Genomic DNA, 14,261 nt, shown 5'->3' on the forward strand with positions numbered 1-14,261 from the left:
TGATTGCATTCCGCGTGATCACAACTGAAGAATTGTACAAATAAAAATTGAAAAGAGAAAAATAACAAAGGAAATGTATACAATAAATATTCACTAAAATAAACTTTGACGTGTACACGCACTTTCTTAAATTATCTTATTAAAGAATCTATTACAATATTAAAATCATTGTCATAGTTATTATATGTATATATATATATATATATATATATATATATATATAATATTCATAATGAAATAAAGTTGTATTGTATTTCTATATTGTATTGTATCGGGAACTTAGTAAGAAAATAGGTAAACAAAACAAGAGGCGAGTGCATTCTCGACCCTGATCAGAGGTCAATGTTCGCTACAGTTTCATTCAAGCGAAGTACTCGTTACTATAAAGCGTTTTGCCGAACATTCTTAAAGTTTGCTGCATATCTCATTTTTGAGTATAAGAATAATTATTCTTATTTTAAAACGTTTATCATGAAAAGGATAAAACATAGCAAATAGTTTCCTTTTGCATAACGACGAACAAATATCGAAATTTTTTCTTTCTAAACGTGAAAACCTAAAAATTAATACTTTGCGAACTATAATAAATTAATATTTTATTCGAAGCAGGCGTTAAATATAAAATAATTTTTTTTAACATTTGGAGATCATTAAATTTTGAAGACGAAATCATTGTTTTCATCTAATATCAACAAAAACGATGTTATTATAACAATGTTATTAAACGACTAATATCAACGATCACTCGAATGTTTGTATCGCTAAAATGAAAACAAAAAGTCGCAAAGTAGGAACAGTATTTGTTCGTTTGCGTTTCGCGATTTAAACAACAAATGAATTTGCATCGACTGCATCGAAGAACCATTATAGAACTTCTTAAAATGAATAAGCACATTTCAATATAATTGTATTCTTTACTTTCACATTTTTCATGTTCGATAGAAGTAATCTAATACAAGTTAGAGAATTTATTAAGTTAAGGATATATGAAAATTAAATTTACAGAAACGATAATGAAATTTACAGTTATAAGAAATAGATTTTTGTATAGAAGTCCATAAATGGATCTTCAAATGCAGTAATTTCCACGTGGTCGGTATTACTTGTAATACAAGGAATCTAATATGATTACTATCGAGCGTATGGCTGTACATAATAGTTTCAACAATTATTCTAGATTAATTATTCTAATTTCTCTTGGGTGGAGCCTTTTGGTACTATATCTTCTTTTTTATTTATGTTCGTCATCATATCTACATATTTCAGATTTTCTTTCTACTATTGTTGCTATGATTTTTTTATGTTATATTTTACGTTATATCTTATGTATTTCATTGCAAATAATATGCAATTAAAAATTGATAAGTAATAAATAGCTAAAATTTCAATCACAAATATATTATATTCTAATTAGTTTAAATTATGTTCCGATTTTGTTAATTTTTTTTTCTATTATATTTTAAGATCATCTACGAACGATATCTTTAACAAGTATTCTCAACAAAGTGTATGTTTCACCTTGTTTTTTAAACAATTTTTTAAATTATAACCATGTATTTCTTAAAATTTAATCTATGATCTATTTATAGTACTATTTTAGTCACAATTTATAATTGTGATGATTCTCTTGGTAAATATTAAAAATTCCATTTTTATAGAAGATTGATGTTGTCACAGACTTCACAGATTTTTTTCTTATTACTTCTATTCGTGTCTCAGTATTTCCTTTGGCATCTCTGAAAGAATAAGACTTTGTGTACATTGTAATATCATCTCTATATTAAGCTATCTTTGTCATCTCAGGAAGATCACTAAGAATATTCCTAACATACGAACGTACGAATGTACGTACCAGTTTGTCAGCATTAAAAATGTCCCTTTCCTCTGTAATTCACCGAGAAAATTTTCTAATATCCAGAATCTAATATCAGAGAATGTTGGAATCCTACAGTAAATAGTTATAATTATTTTATTGCTTAAGATTAATCAGTTCGTAAATATAAACATTTCTACATTACCAGTTTATATTGCATATTAGGAATTTTATTTTGTTTGCAGGATATTTTTCTTTAAAGCATTGCCAACTTGCAGTTTATTTTTGGTCGTATTTTTCGTTTCATACACAGTGCAGTTATTAATTTCCGTGTTACAAAGTAGTATTTTCCGTCTAACGCTATATGCTCTTCTTGGCAATATCTACGAATAAGATTAATGACTCTTGAACAGACTTCTTTATTTCCATAGAGCGTTCCATCTTTCTTCTTTCTTGCAAAATTTTTCTACATGGCCAAATTCAAGAAGTTAAAACATTTCAGTAAACTTCATATATAAGAGTTAAAAAATACTTTAATATTATATATAAAGTAGAAATATATAAAGTAAAAACTTACATAAATCTTCTTTGGTAGGATAAAATCTTGATAGGTTATCATCGATCCACTCAGAACTCACACTATCTTTTTGACCGACTTGGTTTAGAGATGATAATTATACTCAATAATATATATATATCACTTTTTTCCTAAATTTTTTTATATCACCACTGCTTTTATACTATATTTATTATATTTTTGGTTTCCGATTTTTCGCATACAAAAAAAATATAATTTCCATCACTGCCATGATAGATTTAAAAGATGCCGGGTATTCTTATTGAACTTTGTAGTTTGATTGCTAGAGGGAGCAATTGTCGCAGGAGTTCATACCGCCATCTACGTCTCTATTTTCATAGTTATAATTTTCATTAGTCGAAGAATGTCGGGTTAGTTGCTGAATTGGTTATCATATTGGAAATGCAGATATATTATGTAAGTACAGTATGGATTATTTATAAAAATGTAACATATAATCAGAATTTATAATGTATGCTTAATTTAATTATTGATTTTCATCTATAAAATTCATTATTATAATGCACGAAATTCTTGATGTTATTGCATTATTATTATTTGTACACATAGGGACGATTTATTATTTAAATTCAATTATTTAATATGAATATTGTTTCTGCAATGTGTAGCAATTTATTAGTGTCATTAAATTATGTGTTTCATATACTGTCATATGCGATTATATCTTTCACTTTGCAATTTTAATGTAAGGTTAGGTTATTTCCGATTTTCTTTTTTTATCATATTTGTTCGTTCATATACTATTTATTCAAAATTTTTATAACGATTTGTATATTTCTCTTTGCAGATCTCATATAAAACCATGATAGTATAATGGAAGAAACATCTTCGCAGGATAAAATTTGTAAACTTAGATATTTGCCGAGGAAAAAGACGATATGGTGTGAAAAACCGATATGGTTGTTATATATTTATTACATATAGCTATGATATAGTAATATGCATAAATGCTTATCATTAATCTTTATTTGTTCTAGGGAAAATGTGTAAATATAAGGAGATAGGTTAAAATTAAATTCAGTTTAAAACAAAATATTGGAAAAGAGAAAGTACGTTATTTTTAAGTAATTGTATTAATATTGATATTTTACTTTATATTTACATATATACTTTTAGCAAATTGGAAGAAGAATTAATTACATATAAGATTGAAAAAATATTATAAAGTAAATTAGAAAATATTTGAAATACTAGATTTACAAAAACGTGTAATATGTATAGATGAGAGCAGAACAAAGTTAATCAGATTATAAAATATAAAATATAGAAACATAGAAGAAATTATATAAAAAGATTAGATGCAGATACATTGTAAAAGATATAAAAAATTATTAGAAGAGAACAACAAATCTCTCAATAAAGGTTCCAAAATATATTTTTATTTTATATATTCTGTGCACTATATTTTTATAGTATAGTGTGTTATAGTATTATCTATTATCTATTTTATTTTTAGTAATGATAAAAGTAAGACATTGTTATAGGATAGTGAAATAAATTTTCCTAACGTTTCTATTGGATTACAAGGCATTTTAGCTTTAAAGGAATAATATATTGCATAATAAGTTATGAAATTTATGTTTTTTATTTTAATAAAAAAATCTTGGCTCTCAAAATTCTGTTGAAAGTATAATGATAATTCTTAATTATGATAGTTATGTTATTTGTATGTAATCATTGCAAATGTATTATTTTAATTTAATTATTACATCTTATAGGAATCTATAAAAAGTGATACGGTGTTAGAGATAATTTAAAACATAACAAATTTTTTAGCCTTCTTCCAACTGCTAAATTACAAAAAAAAAGAAAGATTGTTCGTTTATGCCTAAAAAACTCAAATCTGATACAGGAAACACCATAATTTAGTGGAATACAATTATAAATACATCATAATATTGAAATTATTATGATGGTCTACTTTTTATGATTTATATTTTATAATAATTTACAAGTATGTATCTATAGTATACTATTCTTCTTATTTTCTTACACAGACTACATCAGTTCTATTCGATATTATTTATTAAAAAGTCATAGAATAAATGAAAGAAAGTACAAATATTGGTTCAATGTGCTATTATTAACGAAATTGAATATGGTTATAATTTATATAAATATGTTTTTGATGTTTTTATTTATATGCTTTATTTAATATATATTTCGTATATAATAATGCATCGAGAAAGAATTAATTTTATAAATATGAAAATGTTGACTCTGTTGGCTATAGTATAGACAACTCACACGTAGTATAGATTTGTTCATATGACAATATTTTATTAGAAAATTAATCACATTTATTGTATTTTCCTTTAAATTTTTTATTCGTTATAAGAGTTACATTTATTATTTGTTTGTTAATATTTATTTTCTGTTTGTAAAAAGGCGGGACATATACATCGTGATTAATACAAGGATCACTCGGGAAATCTTCGTGCATTAGAGTTTTTCTATGACGGACAAGTACAAATATCGTGTGCACCATCGTTGATACCGTCGTATTTCATCAAGCATCCGACATCCTACATGAAATACAAAATACCTTCAATCCTTCTACAGATTTACAAAAAGATAAATAGGAGGAATAACACCTTTACATACTCGACTTTATATTTTTTACAATTGTTCAAATTTACACACACACGAAGAAACGTATACATATATTTATAAGCGATATCTTATATAAAAATATTACATACATCGATATCATCTCAAGTCTTACGAACGATCAGTATCTAAATCGAAAAGAGTGAGCAGTCTAATATCCTCGCATCGAATCGTTCAAATTCTTGAGGCGAAATGCTTCGATCTACGGAGAAATCCATTTCAGATATCCTCTACGGAATTGAACACAGGGTGAGTATCTTTCTCAACGAGAAACTTTAGAGTACTGTTCGATCATGGTTTAAATTTTCTATTAACTTAAATGAAACTTTATACAGAATATTCTACGATTGTAAAAAAGTAAAACAAAAGAGGTTCAAATAATACGAACCAACGCCTATCCAATGAATTTCGAAGCTAATATAGCATTCTATTACTGTCACCGAAATTCTCATACGAGTCCCGAAACCGGATTGTTTAACACACTGTATCAAGCAAGGATTCATCGACATTTACTATATCTGCCAGTAGTACAGGACGTTTGCGATCAATCCCATTCTTGATCTGTCAATTTTCGTTAAGGCCTGTCAATCTTTGGACGGCCTCAATTAAATCGGCGAACGGGCGAGTTGATCGTCCTCGTCGAAATCTGAAAACGAATATGTTAAATGAGTCAAGCTTGTTTATAATCGATATAACGTTTGACTCGTGCGTCGTTATAAGTTTCTCGACGTAGTGCGTCATATAGGTGTAAATGGAACGTTCCGTGAGACGGAAGTACATCGAACTTATCTAAATTGAGTCCTCCTAGTACCACCACAGTTAGATTAGTCTCTCCTGCATATAGATCTGTCCGTCTGTCCGTACATTCATCCTGTCTGTCTGTTCGTTCATCCGTCCGTCCGTTCGTCCACTCGTCCGTCCGTTCGCTCGTCCGTCCGTCCGTCTATCCGTCCATTCTTCGGTCCGTCGGTCCGTCCGTCCATCGTCCGTCCGTCGTCCGTCGTCCGTCCTCGCTATTCACTACTGTTACCGTAGGAACTAACGTGTCACTGCATGCACCGTGAAATTAAATGATCTCGATTAACAGAATCGGTCGAAGTACGCGTTCATCGCCGCTGGTGAACAAAAGTGGATTTTCGACAATCTCTTGGGAAAATATTCCTCCCCTTTTTTTTGCAATCCATGCAATTATTTAACGTTTCGATCTCTCGAAAATGTCCATGCTTGCAATCTCTCAAACGAACGAACGGTCAAAGTATACAAAAGAATAAGGACGCACACAAACGAAATTTTAACGATGTATACTGTAGATGCAAAGAAAAAAGAAACGAATGACGAACAAATGAGGACGCGTTAGGTGTTTTAGTCTTCTTTGACAAATATCAGCAAATTGAGTAAATCTTCGGAGCATGATTATATGAGAAAGCGGAGTCACGTATTCTTCAAGTTCAAGCATTCGTTATATTCTAAATAAAACACCCGCTATATCGAATAGGATGAAGGATCGTGGTGAAAATGCGACGGAACTTCTAAATCATTATTACATTTACCACCGGTTGGCACTTTACCTTTCTTATATATATAGGAAATATACAAACATGTAGTATATATAGTATATATACTCACACACACGATTTAAAGCTACTTCCTTCATGGTCTATTTTATTTTTGATACCGATAAATCGTCTGGCAGTACACGCACATGAAGTTTCACTTAAAGCAAGTCGGTACGGTCACGATTCCAAACATATGTAATATCGTTAAATCTACGATCTATCGTTAGATGTCTTGAAACTACGTGGAAGTCCCAAACGACTTTTCAAATATTAGAATTCTTTCTTTTCTTTATTTTGTGAATGATCGATCGTATAACGAAGATTTATTCGTTTTAAGCTTTTCATTATCGATGTCCATTCAACAATACGCGTCGCTATTTTTTTTTGTCGAGCATACGTTGATACAGCAATATTGTTGCGACTCTCAGAGCTTTGTATTGTTCGTAATGAAAAAAAAAATATATAATAGTTCTTATATGTATATATATATTTTTTTTTAATCGAACAGAATCTACATATATCGCCATTCGACAGAGATACGAGCTTTGTTATATCGTCAAGCTGACAATCATGAATATGTCCAGTGATTGACGCCAACCGAGTTAAATAAACTAGATGCTATATAGATAAATTTTACATTTATCTTCGATTTAGCCTGTCAGAAAATTTATTGGTTTTTAAAAATCAAATAGGTCATATATCTGTGATAAATCGTACGAATTTGCGGCAATATTTGATCCGTTTATTTGTTTCTTCGTAATGCAATAATACGAATTCTCGTGCAAGATTTCTGGCGTCGGATCGCGATCGTAAACGCACGACTGGATCGTCTTTCATTATCTCATATATTTTAAGTACGTATAAGACTACAGTCATCAATCTTCATCTGCCCGCGAGTAATTTAATTAGTTCACGTTTTCCGCCGTATAAATATTCTCGTATGTAGGAAGGTATATATCTTAGAGGTTCATTGCTTCGGCCACCCTCTAAAATAAATGCATATTCATGATACGCATAAACAAGGGAAGACTAACGGATGTATAAATACATTCAACTTACGTATTTGTATATCCACATTCGAGGCACATCTACTGATACACAAAGACAATTGAAACTTTTAAGAGATTCATTTTGCAGTTAAGTACCGTACAACGTGGCACGTAAATGATTAAGTCGATTATACGAGGAATGCCTGGAATTTCGGTGCGAGGTTTAATTAGATCATCAATGAGTACGATCGGCGATTGGAAAACGATCGGTGCCCGGAGGGAAGTGCCTTTATCGAGGGATGATAAACTGTATTCGAGTATATTCTCAAATTGATTTTTATCCAATCCCAAATTCGATAAACGTTTCGCGAATATTGTTAAAAATAGTAACATCGTGGATTAGTGCGTGCCAAAGTAAAAAACTGCTTAATATTTAATGAACGTGGATTTATGAGTTTCGATTAATCGTGTTAATATTAAAATATAATATTACAACTTTCCGGTTGTACCAATCGTAAACGTGGATATCCCGTTGCTCGAAATTATTTTCCCTCGCTGAACTTTACACTTCCTAAGGACATTAAAAGAGTTTATCGAAGAATAATAAATAAAAAATTGTATACGACATGAAATATCCGAACAACATGGTACGAATTAATATATCTGTTACGATACTCGGCGGATTACGGATTGCGATCACCATAAATATATAAATTTGAAAGGATATGAACGTGTTGCCGTATTACATGATATCGCCGTGGTTATTCTATATAATTTAGAGTATCTTTTGTAGTAAAATCAAGTTCGTAGCGAAAGCTGATTCGCTTTAAAGTAATTAGGAATATAGAAATACGTAGCATGTCGCTTATTGAAATAATATGAATCAACCTGTGTGAACTCACGTTATTACCGTGACGGGATTAGCTAACAATTCTCTGTACTAATTACTTCATAATTTGTAGTTGTAATAAGATTAATTTTAATACTATGAAATATGATAGCGCGAAGCTTGTAAATTTCTAAAATACATGAAATTCTTTTCATATTTTCAGGTATGCAGGGAGTACGCTCGATAGGTTCGAGCTGACCGTTACGACTAATTTCGCATGTCGTGCCATGAAATGTAGAAGCCAGTTTTATTGGCTTTAGACAGGCGTGTACGATATCCGTGGTAATTTTTCACGAAAGCTTTCCAAAATTTGCAGTAGCCTGCAGTCTCGCGAAACAAGTAATGAGCAGTTACGAACGCTTACAATGCGACTATTTCCTCCCTGTATACACGTATATGTACATATATCGGGAGTCCATTTCAAAGTTGCGCGGTCAGTGAATTTGTAACGATGCGCCTAACAATGTTATGCGCGAATCGTCGAAAAAACATAAAGAACAATAATAATGATGATGATAGTAATAGTAATAATAATAATAATAATAATAATAATAATAATAATAATAATAACAACAATAATAATAATAACGATAACGATGAAAAGCTATCGAAAGAAAGTCCCAAGCTTGGGGGTGAGCTACGCGTATGTGTTGATCTATGGGGACGGGGGTTGAAACGAAACATAACCGTAATAGCCATATACTGGATTTATGACTCGGCTGTGAAATCTTGGAATCGAAATAATATAAGGATGATATACGATTAAACGTCACTCTCGCTTTTGTGTAATAGTTCTCGCTTTTGTTCTTCGCAAGCGAGACGAAAAGACACGGTTACCGTCGGCATCGTAGTAGCTAATTAACTTACAACTTGGAGTTTGTACGCTCGTAGAGTCGTTCTTGCTTTCGTTTTAATTCCGGATGTATATGTACCTTAGGGAGGAGGGCGAACGAGTTTCCACGTCGCATAAATCGACGAAGAAGGGCGCGGTTAGTAGCGTGCGATTGCTAAAGAATTATGGGAAGCGTAGTTCCGTTTCCAGAATGCTAATTTCAATAATAGTTTCACGCGCTACTCTTTCTGTGGTCGTAGAAAATGAACAAAAGAAAGAAAGATAGATAGAGAGAGAGAGAGAGAGAGAGAGAGAGAGAGGAGAGGAGAATAAGCGACGTTTATATAACACAAAACAACACAACGTAACGTGACACAACAAGGGGAAAGAGAGTCGAGTTCGCTCATGCGCTCGTGCACGCGAGCGCACGTTTAGTGTCGAGCTATTATTCGGCAGTTAACGAGGCAAAATGCTCGTGACGATAACGCCGCGGGGGTAGCTCCCAAAGCCAGCCAATAATTATTACACGACTCCACGAAGCGGTTATTGTCCCAATTCGGGGGTCGCTTTGCGGATAATGGCTGCGCTCGAGAGGTCATGTGAGCCTGACGTTCCAGCATGTCAACAGCAACTATGCATCATCGGATGTCTGGCGCACGTAAACGCGTCCTCCACCCCACCTCCTAACTCCACCTCCTCATCTGTTCGCCCTCCGCATGCTAGCGATTTCCTCCACCTCGTATCTGCTATCCGCTTCTCCACCATATCACTCGACGCTTGCATCCTCCGTCGGATATACAGGCGAGCTCGTTCATTATAATAAACAGACGATCGGTCCCAGGTGATATATCGATTCGATTTTACGTCCTGTAAGACTTTGATTTTCCATTCGGCCGACGACGACGACGACAACGACGATGACGATGGCCTTGGTACGTTTACCGACACTATCATTTATTCAAAACAATATAAACGACGATATATGTATAATGTAAATATATTTTGTATGTAGATGGGAAAGTTTCAAGATGATGATCGTTCCGAGTAGATCAACGTGTACATAATTTCTCTTTTTCTCTCTATCTTTTTGTCTCTATAGATATCTTTTAAGAAAAATGAGATTGCGCTCGCTCGAAACGATTTGTTTCTTGTTAATTTTAATTCGAAAGAATGAAAGGAAACGTATCGATTGACATTACTTTTTTATTGAAAAAAAAAAAAAATTAAATCAGAGTGCAGTATAAACGAAGAAGTAGTATTCGATTTGATATCAAAATTCGTAATTGCACGAGTTCGAATTTTCCCGCGTGCACTTTCGTGGTCTTCGCACACGTGACAAATTTCGGCAATTGGAATGGGCGCTAGTTCCGCTCAATGAACGCTATTAACAACAAGTTTTTATGAAATTCACGATGTCGTCATAATCACGGGTGATTAATATATTTTGTGTATGTTCCAGGAAATTCGCTTTCACTCGAAAACGTAAACAAAACATAAACAAAAAAACGATGCGATCGACCTTGTTGTAGTGGATTGGTAGAATAATACTTCTCTCAATATAACACGAAGTCTGCACGCGACAACATACTCCGCTCTTCTGCGCGATCATTTTCTTGTAGATCATTACCGAATAAAAATTATTAACTTAATTAATTTCATTACGACGAACGCTGCCGACGAATCGTAGGATGTATAATTTATGTTTAACAAATTGTTTGAGAGTATTTAAGAGTTTTGCATTTTTTGAGAAATATTTGATAAAAGTTTCCTCTCATAGATGGGAAAGGGCAAAGCTGTGGTTGATAGATTTTCGATCGACTTTGACCAAGTCGAAGGAAGGCTCATTAAACGCGACATGTAATCTATAACATGTAATCTGACACATGTAATCTTAAACCATGGTTCTCTATATGCAGCAACCTCCATATGGCGAGACATAGGAAATCGGTATTACTTGCGATTTATCATTATCTATATCACGTAACGTAAGTACTATCGAGCTAACGAGTAACACTTCGCCAAGTTTCTAAACTTAATTTTTCAAAAATGTTTTCTTGCAAATATGTGTTATTTTTATTACACTACATAGTTATTTAAACCTATGGAAAAATTCTGAAAGATTTCTAAGGGATATAAATTAATTTCTATAGAAACATTTTTTTAATACAACTTTGATCATTTTTTATATTATTAAGAAATTTTTTTACGTACTACTAGTAAAGGTTAAAACTAAAACATATTTTATTTTGAACGAAATCCGGAAAGTTACTCTAAAAAGTGATCGATTTCATATGGAATGACCCTTTTGAAATACCGATATGACAAGGTCCGGTACGTGATCGTACTACGTACGTTTCTTTAACGCGAAGGAAACGAAGCTAACGCGGCACAAGTCTGTGAAATTGCGTGAAGTTATAGAAAATGGATGAAAGGGATTAGGAGGTGTGGCACGTTTCTTGGAGGCTGCGAAGTGTTCGGGAGAGAAAATAAGAATGAGAGGTGAGTTAATACGAGCACCATTCTATCTCTCTTTCTCTCTTTCCTCTTTTAGCTCCACTTTGTCTTGCCTTACCCCATACATATCTTCTATCTCTCTCTCCTTCTCTCTCTATCTTTCTCATGCTCTCTCATTCTTCTCACCTTTCTACTCTAGGCAGCACTTGGTCTCTCTCTCTCTCTCTCACACACACCGAAACTTGAGCAAATGTGTGCGCTGGTATACACGTTTAAGCGCCGTACAAAGTGCAGGCTCGAGCCTGGCTGCATATCTCTACCCTAGGAATTGGAGTGGATGGCGAACGTGGGTACAATAGTTCGCATTGTATTGGATCTCCAGTCGAGCGATAGGCTGTCCTTCTCTTTCTCTTTCTCTCTCTCTCTCTCTGTTTCTCTCTCTCTCTCTCTCTCTTTCGATCTTTTGCTTTCTCCTCTCTACCCTTCGCAGGTTCTCTTTTACCGTTTGGTATCCATCCTGTAACGATTCCTTCCCCGCTTTCACGGTATCTCATTTTACGAAGGCTTCGCTAGCACGTTATTATGCGCGTTATGCCCGATAGTCTTGGCTATCTACGGTCCACCTACTACACATACCTACATACATACATATGTTCATACGTCACTACCCCATTACGAATGCACTAGCACTAACACGTATCTCATAGCAGCCCCGTTTTGTATCCCTCTAAATCGGTAGTCGATCGAGCGCCGGTTTAAGTGGCCGTCCTCGATGCGTGTCACGAATGGTTAGGTGGGAGTAGATCGTTCCGATCTACCAAACAAATGGACGGATCGATGGATCGATCGATCGTTCTCGTAATCGTCGTTGCTTTCGTTGTCTCGATCGTTACACATTCGCGAACCGGCGTTAATGTTGATTTTGAGCCACGCATCGACGTCGTTTCCGCGTCTGCTTCGAATTAATTCCTCGAATATTCCCTTCTCTTCTCGACCACTCACCTTCTCTATCTCTTCCTCTCTCTCCCTCCCTCTCTCTCTCTCTCTCTATCTATCTATTTCTCTCTTCCCCTTTTAATACCCCTTCCCTCTCGCCCATTCATCCCTGCCAGATAGGAGCGTAGTGGACGTATGGCTAATTGTAATTTAATTTTGCGTTTAATTGTACCGTACGCTGATCGTGCTTCCGCTTCTACACGTTCCTACACGTTGAAGTCTTTTCGTAGGACATTGTGACGAAATAAAAGTATTTATGAGACGATCTCATTAATTTCGAAATATTTTCTGTATGTAATAATTAAATCGATCGATTCAGATATGTAGATTTTCTAATAGCAAACCTACGACTCACAGTAGTTTTCCTAATTGAATTAAAATTGTGTCTATTGTATTCGATCGTGATGTATATTAATTAGATTCTATTTAATCTGATCTGACGTACAAGATATAGTCTCATCAGATGTACGAAGCTATTCCGTTAATTGAATTAATACCGAGTCAACCGTGTACAATCGTGATAGAGAGAATAGCACAGAGACAAATGTAATTGGTTCCCCTTAACGCTTTGGTATAATTAGAAAGACGAGGTATTTTATTTATTCTTGTTACGTCTAACCTGTTACTTTGCGAGAGAATCGTCGAAAATGTAGAGATGCCTATTTCCATAATCACCGTGGAAGTTCGTTAGGAAAGCACCATGAAAAATGGAATTATCGTGAAACCGCGGTCACTGCCAAGTTGTAAAGGGAGTTAAACGGCCTTCGTTCGCCAAATAATTGATGCACGTCAATTAGATTTGTCAGAGGGCTATCGTTGTAATTAAATCAACAGGAACGCGAAGCACGAATGCAGAGACGATGAACGTATGTATTGTATGTTCATACGCGTATATAAGTACACCTATGGGTGTGCTCGTAGCTCAGTCTCTCCTGTGAAATTTAAATTTCTCCGATAGTGGACAATGTTAATTTCGTTTGAATCGATGTTGCAATTTGCTTCTCATCTTTTTGTTAACGAAGGTAATAAGATCCTCCTTTGACTTCGTAAAGTTGAAAAATCATTATCGACGAATTTGTTCCGTAAGTTTTTCCTAGGATAAAAATATAGCGTTGTTAAAATTGTGAAGAATATATATCGGGTTGGAACGAAAGTAGCTCGTACGTCGCTTATTGGAATATGAATTTTTCTTCCAACGTAATATATATTTATTTTTCAATGATAAATTTATCTTTAATAACATCGATCGTTAAATTATATATAATCTATATATAGTATTTCTATGGATGTTATCGATTCGAAGAGATCATAATGAGATGTGGAACAACATCCAATTATATGCCATCTTTTTCTTCAATTAACTTCAAACAAGGAATATTTTTTCCGAGTTAATAACATTCTGTGCTCATGATCGTGTTTCTCTCCTATTGTTAATCATATAGATATAGATTATAAACATAGATCTAATAATATTGCAGTATATTTATGGCATATATATATATACACACATATATATGTAATTGC

General features: G+C 33.4%; 2 long non-coding RNA genes across 5 annotated transcripts; one reads left to right on the plus strand and one right to left on the minus strand.

Moving 5' to 3' along the window:
* Positions 1–183: 183 nt before the first annotated feature.
* Positions 184–2,654, minus strand: LOC127071457 (uncharacterized). Its single transcript, XR_007785074.1, has 4 exons — positions 2,391–2,654; positions 2,019–2,279; positions 1,853–1,945; positions 184–1,736 (listed from the first exon to the last, which is right to left on the minus strand). It is a non-coding gene; the product is annotated as an uncharacterized LOC127071457 (long non-coding RNA).
* Positions 2,655–2,665: 11 nt separating this feature from the next.
* LOC127071456 (uncharacterized) lies at positions 2,666–10,936 on the plus strand. 4 transcript variants are annotated; one of them, XR_007785073.1, is made up of 3 exons: positions 2,666–2,807; positions 3,199–3,460; positions 4,800–10,936. It is a non-coding gene; the product is annotated as an uncharacterized LOC127071456 (long non-coding RNA). The 4 variants fall into 4 exon arrangements; XR_007785072.1 differs by lacking the exon at positions 4,800–10,936 and adding an exon at positions 3,528–3,931; XR_007785071.1 differs by lacking the exon at positions 4,800–10,936 and having other exon boundaries at positions 3,199–3,310; positions 3,389–3,931.
* Positions 10,937–14,261: the final 3,325 nt, after the last annotated feature.

The sequence above is a fragment of the Vespula vulgaris genome, chromosome 21, assembly GCF_905475345.1.
Source record: "Vespula vulgaris chromosome 21, iyVesVulg1.1, whole genome shotgun sequence".
NCBI classification, from domain to species: domain Eukaryota; kingdom Metazoa; phylum Arthropoda; class Insecta; order Hymenoptera; family Vespidae; genus Vespula; species Vespula vulgaris.